This window comes from Panicum hallii, chromosome 8, assembly GCF_002211085.1.
Source record: "Panicum hallii strain FIL2 chromosome 8, PHallii_v3.1, whole genome shotgun sequence".
Lineage (NCBI taxonomy): Eukaryota > Viridiplantae > Streptophyta > Magnoliopsida > Poales > Poaceae > Panicum > Panicum hallii.
This window is the reverse complement of record NC_038049.1, coordinates 30849872-30858709: the sequence shown is the minus strand read 5'-3', so window position 1 is coordinate 30858709 and position 8838 is coordinate 30849872.

Here is an 8838-nt window from a genome sequence, read left to right as displayed (position 1 = left end):
CTACAAGATATCTACCAACCCTAGACACGACTAAGCATTTAGTTTAAATGAGTTGCAAGTGGCTACGTGTGCCAAGGGCATGGATAAACAAATCAAGAGAGGGCATTGCATGAAAATAGGACCGACGATGCAATAAATAAATATTTAATATAAGCATAGATATCCCAAGTGAAATAACTAAATTTAAGCAAGTTAAATAGATCAAGGAATCATGCTTAGCTGCTTGCCTTGGTTTTCCTCGGACTCGACCACGAACTCTACTCCCGGCTCGGCTTCGACGGTTGTGGAAGGCTCAACGGGTTCGTCCTTCGGAGTCTCGGTCACTAAAATGCATGAATGATATGCGTGCATTAGAATGATGCCGATGACATGAAATGAGATGATATGATATGGATTGGAATGAAGCACCACTCAAAGCAAGGAAGCGAGCAAGCAAAACACATCAACGCGCGATTAATGCTTAAATCTAAGCCCGAAGGCGAACCTACTCACAAAACAAAAGGCAAGAGCAATTCATAGATTTAATTCTGAACACAGAGAATCTCAAGAGAAAATCATGAGAGTTGGATTTGCAGCTAAATTAATTTTGTGGAATTACTTATGGTTTCTACAAATTTCAGCTACTAGAATTAATTTAAATCTTAAAGGCTACTCAAAACATTTTCAAAAATCCTAAGAAAATTACCAGGGATACTAGATATGACAAAAAGAATAACAGAAAAGGTTTTGGTATTTTATCATTTTTCAAACAACAGATATGAAAATTACAAGTTTGCAGGCAGCAAAACAAAAGTTTAATAAAACTCTATCAAACATCCTAGGAACAATTACACAACTTGCACTATGAGAAAAAGCATTTTTCAGGGAATATAACAAACTTTAGTTTGACATTTTTAGGATATTACACAAAAATCTAAACAATTTTCTTACTTTACAAAAGGAAGGGCATGAATATTTGCACAAGATATTATCATGCTTGAAAGTAATTTTACTGCGTAGATCTATTGTAGAGGAAACAAAAAAAACAAATCTCACAATTTTTAGAGCCCTAGAACAATATCTACACATTTTACAATCTTTCAGCATATTAAAACAAAACAAAACAGCCCCAAAAGGGCTAGGGCCACCCGGGCCAGCACCCTGCGGGCGCCGACAGGTGGGCCCGCGGGGACCGGGGCCGAGTCAAGGCCAGCCGCGGCCTTGACCCGCCGCGGACGCGACCAGGGCGCGCCGTGGCGCGGCCCGCACGCGAACGCGCGCGCGCGACGCCGCTGCGGCCGGCACGGGGCCGCGGCCCACGGGCGCGAACGCGCAAGGGCAGAGCGCGCGCGGGCAGCGCAGCGCGGAGGGGGCGCTCACCCGCAGCGCGGACGAGCGAGGCGGGGCGGCGGAGAACAGGACGGCGGAGAGTGGCGGCGGCGGACGGGGGCGCGCGTCGGGGAGCGGCGGCGGTGAAGGAAAGGGGCGATTGGGGGCCGGGGTCGAGTGAGTAGGTGGAGGGGAAGCTTCGCGCGCGGGGAGTCGAGCGGAGGTGGAGCGATGGCGGGGGATTGCGGCGGCGGCAGCTCGGACCGGGAGAGGAAGAGGCGGAGGCAGGGGCGTGCGGTTCAAATGGGGAGCGGGGAGAGCAAGGCGAAGCGGCGGGGAAGGAAGACGAGCGGGCGGCACGGGAGATGAGGGGGCGGCGCCACGCTGGACGCGCCAGCGGCCGCCGACGAGCGCCCAACGGGCAGGCGCGGAGGGCCGGGGGACGCGGAGGGGGAGGCTGACGCGCGGGCCCGGGCGCGCGGAGGAGAGGGGGAGGAGGCAGACAGGTGGGGCTGGGAGGAAAGGGAGTTACCCGAAAATGAAAAGCCTAACTTCAAACACCTAAAGAAAGTACTTCCCGGGCTCCAAAAATCACCAAATTTTTACTGAAGCAAGATCATACTACCAAGAATATATTGCAACAACAAACACTCAAAAAGGCATCAAAAATTGCCCGCAATAATTCATCCAAAACTGCATATTTCAAACTTTCCAAGAATTTTATGGCTCGGCAGAGACATCCAAAAATTAAGGAAAAATATCTAAAAATTATCATTTGAAATCTAGTATTTGAATAAAATCTTTGGAGGCACAGTCACATAGCAAAATTTAAACTTACTTCACAACCTACACATAATTCACACAAGAAATTGGATGATCATTATGTAATTAAGTGCATATGATGCTCCATAATGCTTGAATGATGCTCATGATGATGTTGCTTAATTTTTTAATCTCATGCTTTTAAATTTTGGGTCGTGACAATTCTCCCCCCCTTAAGAAAATCTCGTCCCGAGATTTGGTAGATAGCGAGTGATAAGGCTCCGAGCGTAGGAAGGCTATATTCACCTAGACAAGATAAACATCGAAGAAAGGATGTACAAGGCATGGGTGGTGTGGAATGGTAGGACAACTTTAATTTCTTTTTGATGGTGATTGTGTACACATATAAGGTATCTAGAAGAATGAACTTCTCAAGGGAAGTTGGGTGCGGTGGGAGAAGCTTGAGGACTCACTCATTGGAAGAAGAAGTCGGGGTAGTCTTGACGCAAACGATCCTCGCGTTCCCATGTGGCTTCGTCTTCGGAGTGGTTACTCCATTGAACTTTCACAAACTTCACCATACTTCGTTTCACCTTCCTTTCAACATGATCTAAATGGGATGTTCTTCGTAGGTAAGACCCGCTTGAAGATTGAGTGATTCAAGGTCGATGGCGTCGGTAGGAACACGAAGGCATTTCTTCAATTGAGAGCTATGAAACACATTGTGAACGGCGGAAAGTGATTGGGGAAGATCCAATTGATAAGCCACCATTCCAATCCTTTTGGTGACTTGGAAAGGTCCGACAAAACGAGGTGCCAATTTACCCTTAATCCGGAAGCGACGAGTACCCTTGGAAGGAGAGACCTTAAGATAGACATAATCACCAACCTTGAAATAGAGTTCACGGCGGCGACGATCGGCATATAGCTTTTGACGGGATTGAGCAATGCGAAGATTCTCACGAATGATCTTAACTTGGTTTTCGGCATCTTTCACCAAATCCGGGCCAAAGAAAGGCCTTCCCCGGATTCGGACCAATTGATAGACGTTCTACAACGCCGTCCATAAAGAGCTTCAAAGGGAGACATCTTGATACTTGCTTGATAGCTATTATTATAAGAAAATTCCTCAAATGGCAAACAAGTGGCCCACTTCTTCTCATATACTAGAACACAAGCCCGTAACATATCTTCAAGGATTTGATTCACTCTCTCGGTTTGGCCATCGGTTTGAGGGTGGTAAGCGGTACTATAGGTGAGGTCGGTTCCCATGGCTTCATGAAGACTTCTCCAAAAGTGGGCAACAAATTGGGGACCACGATCGGAGACAATTGTTTTAGGAACACCATGAAGACATACAATGCGAGTAAGATACAATTCCGCATATTGCTTGGCTCGATAGGTAGTCTTGACCGGAAGAAAATGAGCTGATTTGGTTAAACGGTCAATAATTACCCAAATGGAATCATACCCATGAATAGTCTTCAGCAACCCGGTGATAAAGTCCATTCCAATATTTTCCCACTTCCATGATGGAATAGGCAAAGGTTGAAGGGTACCGGCCGGTTTGAGATGCACGGCTTTAACCCTTTGGCAAACATCGCACTCGGCGACATATCGAGCGATTTCCCGCTTCATGCGAGTCCACCAAAATCTTTGCTTAAGATCTTGAAACATTTTAGTGCTACCCGGATGAATAGAGAATTGAGAATTATGAGCTTCATCAAGAATTAAGCGCCTCAAGTTGTGATCCTTCGGCATGACAATACGTTTCCCAAAGAATAGGACTCCTTGATCATCACAAGAAAAACATTGAGCTTTACCCTCCTTCATTAGTGTACGAATGCGGGCCATACCTTTGTTATTTCTTTGAGCTTCCCTAATTTGATCATAGAGATTGGACTTGATTATAAGAGCACCAAGATGACCTTCCATGACCATTCCCATTTCAAGTTTCCGGAATTCATCACAAAGAGTATGAAGAGGAGTTCCCATGGTCAAACAATTGCATTGAGCCTTGCGGCTTAGTGCATCGGCAACGACATTCGCCTTGCCAGGATGATAGTGGACTTCAAGATCATAATCTTTGATTAATTCAAGCCATCGACGTTGCCTCATGTTGAGATCGGATTGGGTGAAGATATATTTAAGGCTCTTGTGATCGGTGTAGATATTGCAATGATTTCCAAGAAGATAGTGACGCCAAATCTTTAGAGCATGGACCACGGCCGCAAGCTCCAAATCATGGGTCAGATAATTTTCTTCATGACGCTTGAGTTGACGAGAGGCATAGGCCACCACTTGGCCTTCTTGCATAAGAACACAACCGAGACCGACGCGAGAGGCGTCACAATAGACATCAAAGTTCTTGTGAATATTTGGTTGAGCTAGAACGGGAGCGGTAGTAAGACGATCTTTAAGAGTTTGAAAGGCTTCTTCGCAAGCTTGAGACCATTCGAACTTGACCCCATTTTTCAACAATTCGGTCATAGGCTTGGCAATTTTTGAGAAATTTTCTATGAACCGGCGATAATATCCCGCAAGCCCAAGAAAACTCCGAATATCGGTGATGCTTCGAGGTTGCTTCCAATCAAGAACATCTTGCACCTTGCTAGGATCGACGGTGACGCCATCCTTGGAGAGAATGTGACCAAGAAAGGATACTTTCTCGAGCCAAAACTCGCACTTGCTAAACTTGGCATAAAGACGATGCTTCCGAAGTTTTTGTAACACAATATGGATATGGTGAGCATGATCATCCCGAGTCTTCGAATAGATAAGTATGTCATCAATAAAGATAACCACGAAGATATCGAGTTCCTCCATGAAGATACTATTCATCAAGTACATGAAATACGCCGGGGCGTTGGTGAGGCCAAAGGACATGACGGTGTATTCATAGAGGCCATATCTAGTCGAGAAAGCCGTTTTTGGAATATCTTCTTGATGAATTTTAATTTGATGATAACCCAATCTTAGATCAATCTTGGAGAAATAGCAAGCTTCCGATAATTGGTCAAACAAGATATCGATTCGAGGAAGGGGATACTTATTTTTGACGGTGACCTCATTCAACGGACGGTAGTCGACGCACATCCGTAGACTATCATCCTTCTTCTTCACAAAGAGAGCCGGGCATCCCCAAGGAGAGGACTCGGACGAATAAAACCCTTATCCAAGAGAACCTTGAGTTGCTCTTTCAATTCTCTTAACTCATTAGGAGGCATACGGTAGGGACGCTTGGAAATGGGAGCCGTCCCGGGCATTAATTCAATAACGAACTCCACCTCACGATCGGGAGGCATGCCCGGTAATTCTTCCGGAAAGACATCCGGATACTCGCAAACCACGGGAATATCTTCCGACGCCGTGGTTTCGGTACCCGCCAAGGAATAGAGACAAGCTTTCTTTGTGGCGAGAGAGAGAAGAACCCTATCCCCGGAGGGGTGCAAGAGATTGATGGTGCGTGGCCAACATTTGATAACCCCATCATGCTTTCCCAACCAATTCATCCCAAGAATTACATCTAAGCCTAGCTTATCTAGGATGAGAAGATTTGCTCGAAAGGTGGCTCCCTCAATAAGAATTGGGACTTTATCTACAAAGTGCTTAGAGATGATTTCCCCACCCGGTGATTCTATGTGGTAAGGTTGTGGTAGGGTTTGCATTTGGAGTTTGCTATGCATCATGAACTTCTTGTTAATGAAAGAAAGGGTTGCTCCAGAATCGAAAAGAACGAGGGCGGGATGGGAGTTTGTGAGAAGCGTACCCATGAGTACTTCGGCATCATCCGGAACCTCTTCCACGGTGGTGTAGTTGAGACGGCCACGCTTAGGAGCTTGCGATGGCTTGGCTCCTTGGCGTGGGGCTTGCGGTGGAGGGTTGTTAGGTCTTGGTGCATTGGAGGTGCCGCCTTGCCTTGGTGAAGGACAATACTTGGAGATGTGGCCCGTGCCACCACAATTGTAGCACGGACCCCTTGTAGCGCCGCTTGGGTTGTTCCAAAAGGCATTGGCCGGCCTTGGGGGTTGTCCTTGAGGTGGTTGAGGATGACGTACCACCCACATCGGGCGCAGTGGTTGCGCACCCGGCGCGCGCGGTGGGGGAGGTTGAGGCCCCACACGTGGGCGAAATGAGCTACCGCCCGCCGAGGTAGGAGCGGGACGCTTGTGCTTAGCTTCGAGTCTCTTCATCTTGTGCTCGGCGCGGATAGCAATGTTTACCAAGTCGTTGAAATCATCAAACTTGGTGGTGGATAGCTTGTCTTGTAGCTCTTCCGAGAGGCCATCATAGAACCTTTCCCGCTTCTTGGCATCGGAGGACACTTCATCGGGTGCATATTGAGATAGAGTATTGAAGGCATTGACATAAGCCATTACATCCCGATGGCCTTGGGTGAGGTTGAGGAATTCCTTCTTCTTGATGTCGATGATACCTTTAGGAATATGGAAGGAGCGAAAAGCCGTCCGGAATCCTTCCCATGTGAAACGATGATTGGCGGGTTGAGAAGCCTTCCAATTCCGCCACCAAGCCCCCGGGGCATCATGGAGTTGGTGAGCGGTGAATAAGACCTTATCATGCTCATCACATTGGATGAGGTTGAGCTTCTCCTCAATGACATGAAGCCAAAAATCCGCGTCAAGAGGATCCTTGGAGCCACGGAAGATAGGTGGGTTGGTGCGGAAGAAATCCCCAAACTTGTTTACTTGCGGCTCCTCCCTAGGAGCTTGAATTCCAATGTTGCCCAAGTTGCCGATATGATTGACCAATTGCCCAAGTAGTTGAGTTTGTTGGGTGAGCACATCCGCGAAAGTGGGGTGGACGGGAGGTCCGAGAAGATTGTTGTTGTTGTTGTTGTTGTTGTTGTTGTTGTTGTTGTTGTTGTTATTCCCACCCGAACCGTTCCCGCGGTTCGCGTCGGTTCCCGAACGCAAATTCATCCTAGCAAGAATTTAAGATAAGTTAGCGACCGAGGAAGAAATGATAATCTTAAGGAGAACGATGGAATGATAAGGCGTAGATAATGACTTGACTTAAGATCGAGATTCGAACGGTAACTTATCAAAGAAAATATATAAATGCGATGAGTGTCAAAGATTTGATCATCACCATTCAAGGTCACTAGGGCAGATTTAGAGAGCAAGAAAGACGGGAAACGGTCACCCACATGATTTATAATTGTCATATGTGTATGCGTGCATGTATGCAACATATGAGTGCAATATGTCGTCACCTCACATCGTCTCCACATGATAATATGGGGCTCATAAATAACTCTTAAGGAAGCACATATGAAAGGTACGCAAATAACTCGCATAAATAAGCCACTAATAACACATCGGGGCATAACCATAATCATGAGATTAACTTGACTTTAGTTCCCAAGCATCCAAAAGAGTTTAATCATCACAAAATGAGCGCGTCTTAACGTTCTAGTGCTTAATTCCACCTTACAACCGCATTAACCCAAGTGCCACGTCCCTCCTACTAGCAGTTGGACTAATGGGCGGCTTTCCCTCTCACTAGCCGATAAGCAATCATGGGTCAAAAGGCTCTGGAAACCCCAAAAGATTTGCGCGGGTGGCGGGCACCATATGGAACCGACGCACGGGCAACCCCATCGAAATGGGATTGTATGTTCCCCGCATCTCGGCCCAAGTACCCACCACATGCGGAAAGCGGTGCGACGGAGGCGCTTCCTCATGCGGCGTGTTCCGCGTCCAATCATCCATAATCTTCCTCGGCAACTTCATCGACCGAAGGTAAGGCTCCACTTGGTATTGGAGGCGGACGAGATGACTCCTTGTCTCCTCCAACTCCCATACCAAACTCCGGTGCGCCATCTCGTAGGCGGAAATGGTGTCCGCCATGCACGTCTCCAAGGTGTACGGTCCCATTGGAGGCGAGACAACATGAGCAATGGGATCCTCTTGTCCCCTAACCGGAAGGTAGGTGAACGGAGCCTCCCAAAGCTCACGGTGCTCGTAGCGAAGACGGGCGATGGCTTCACATGCCACCTCTTGAATAACCATCTGCACGGAGGTACCACAGGCGCGGAAGTTGTACTTCACAGCTCCCACCACCCACCTTGGCTCAAGGTGGAGGCTCGCTATGTAGTCCACCAAACCAACACCATAGCCGCGAGCATAGACCTCATACTCGGGCTGGAAAAAGTAGTGCGAGCTCCTCAACATCTCGTTGAGGATCGCCGGGAACCCAATCGTGTCCGGAGCGCGAGTCGCCATGATCAAAGTGGCCATCTATTCAATAAAACATGAGAGATTAAGCATATTTCATTGTCAGGTGAAGCATTAGACAGAATAATAGCTCTAAGACAAAGGGAGGAAGTTAGAAATCCATCCTTAAATTCAAATTTTAGAAAAATAAATATTGATGCAAGTATTCAATTTTATTTCGCTCTCAACCCCCTTTAAGCAAACTTTTAAGTTTACTTCGTGGAACCTTGGCTCTGATACCCGCTGTGAGAACCGCCCAATTTAATATCATTTTAAGCGAAAACATCGGTCTTTATCGTAAAGATGAGAGCTAACACGCACTCGCACCAATGGCGCGCTACGGGTTAACCCACATCTAAACTACTAAGGACCAACTTAGCTTTTCGCCGAAAATAACATTAAACCCGGTAGTCCCGGTATGTGCTCCAACATATGCCCAGGATAACGCATATGCACATACTGTCACAAGCTCATACATCACCATTGGTCCACAAAGAGCAAATTTTAATACAAAGTTAAGCCATTAATCATT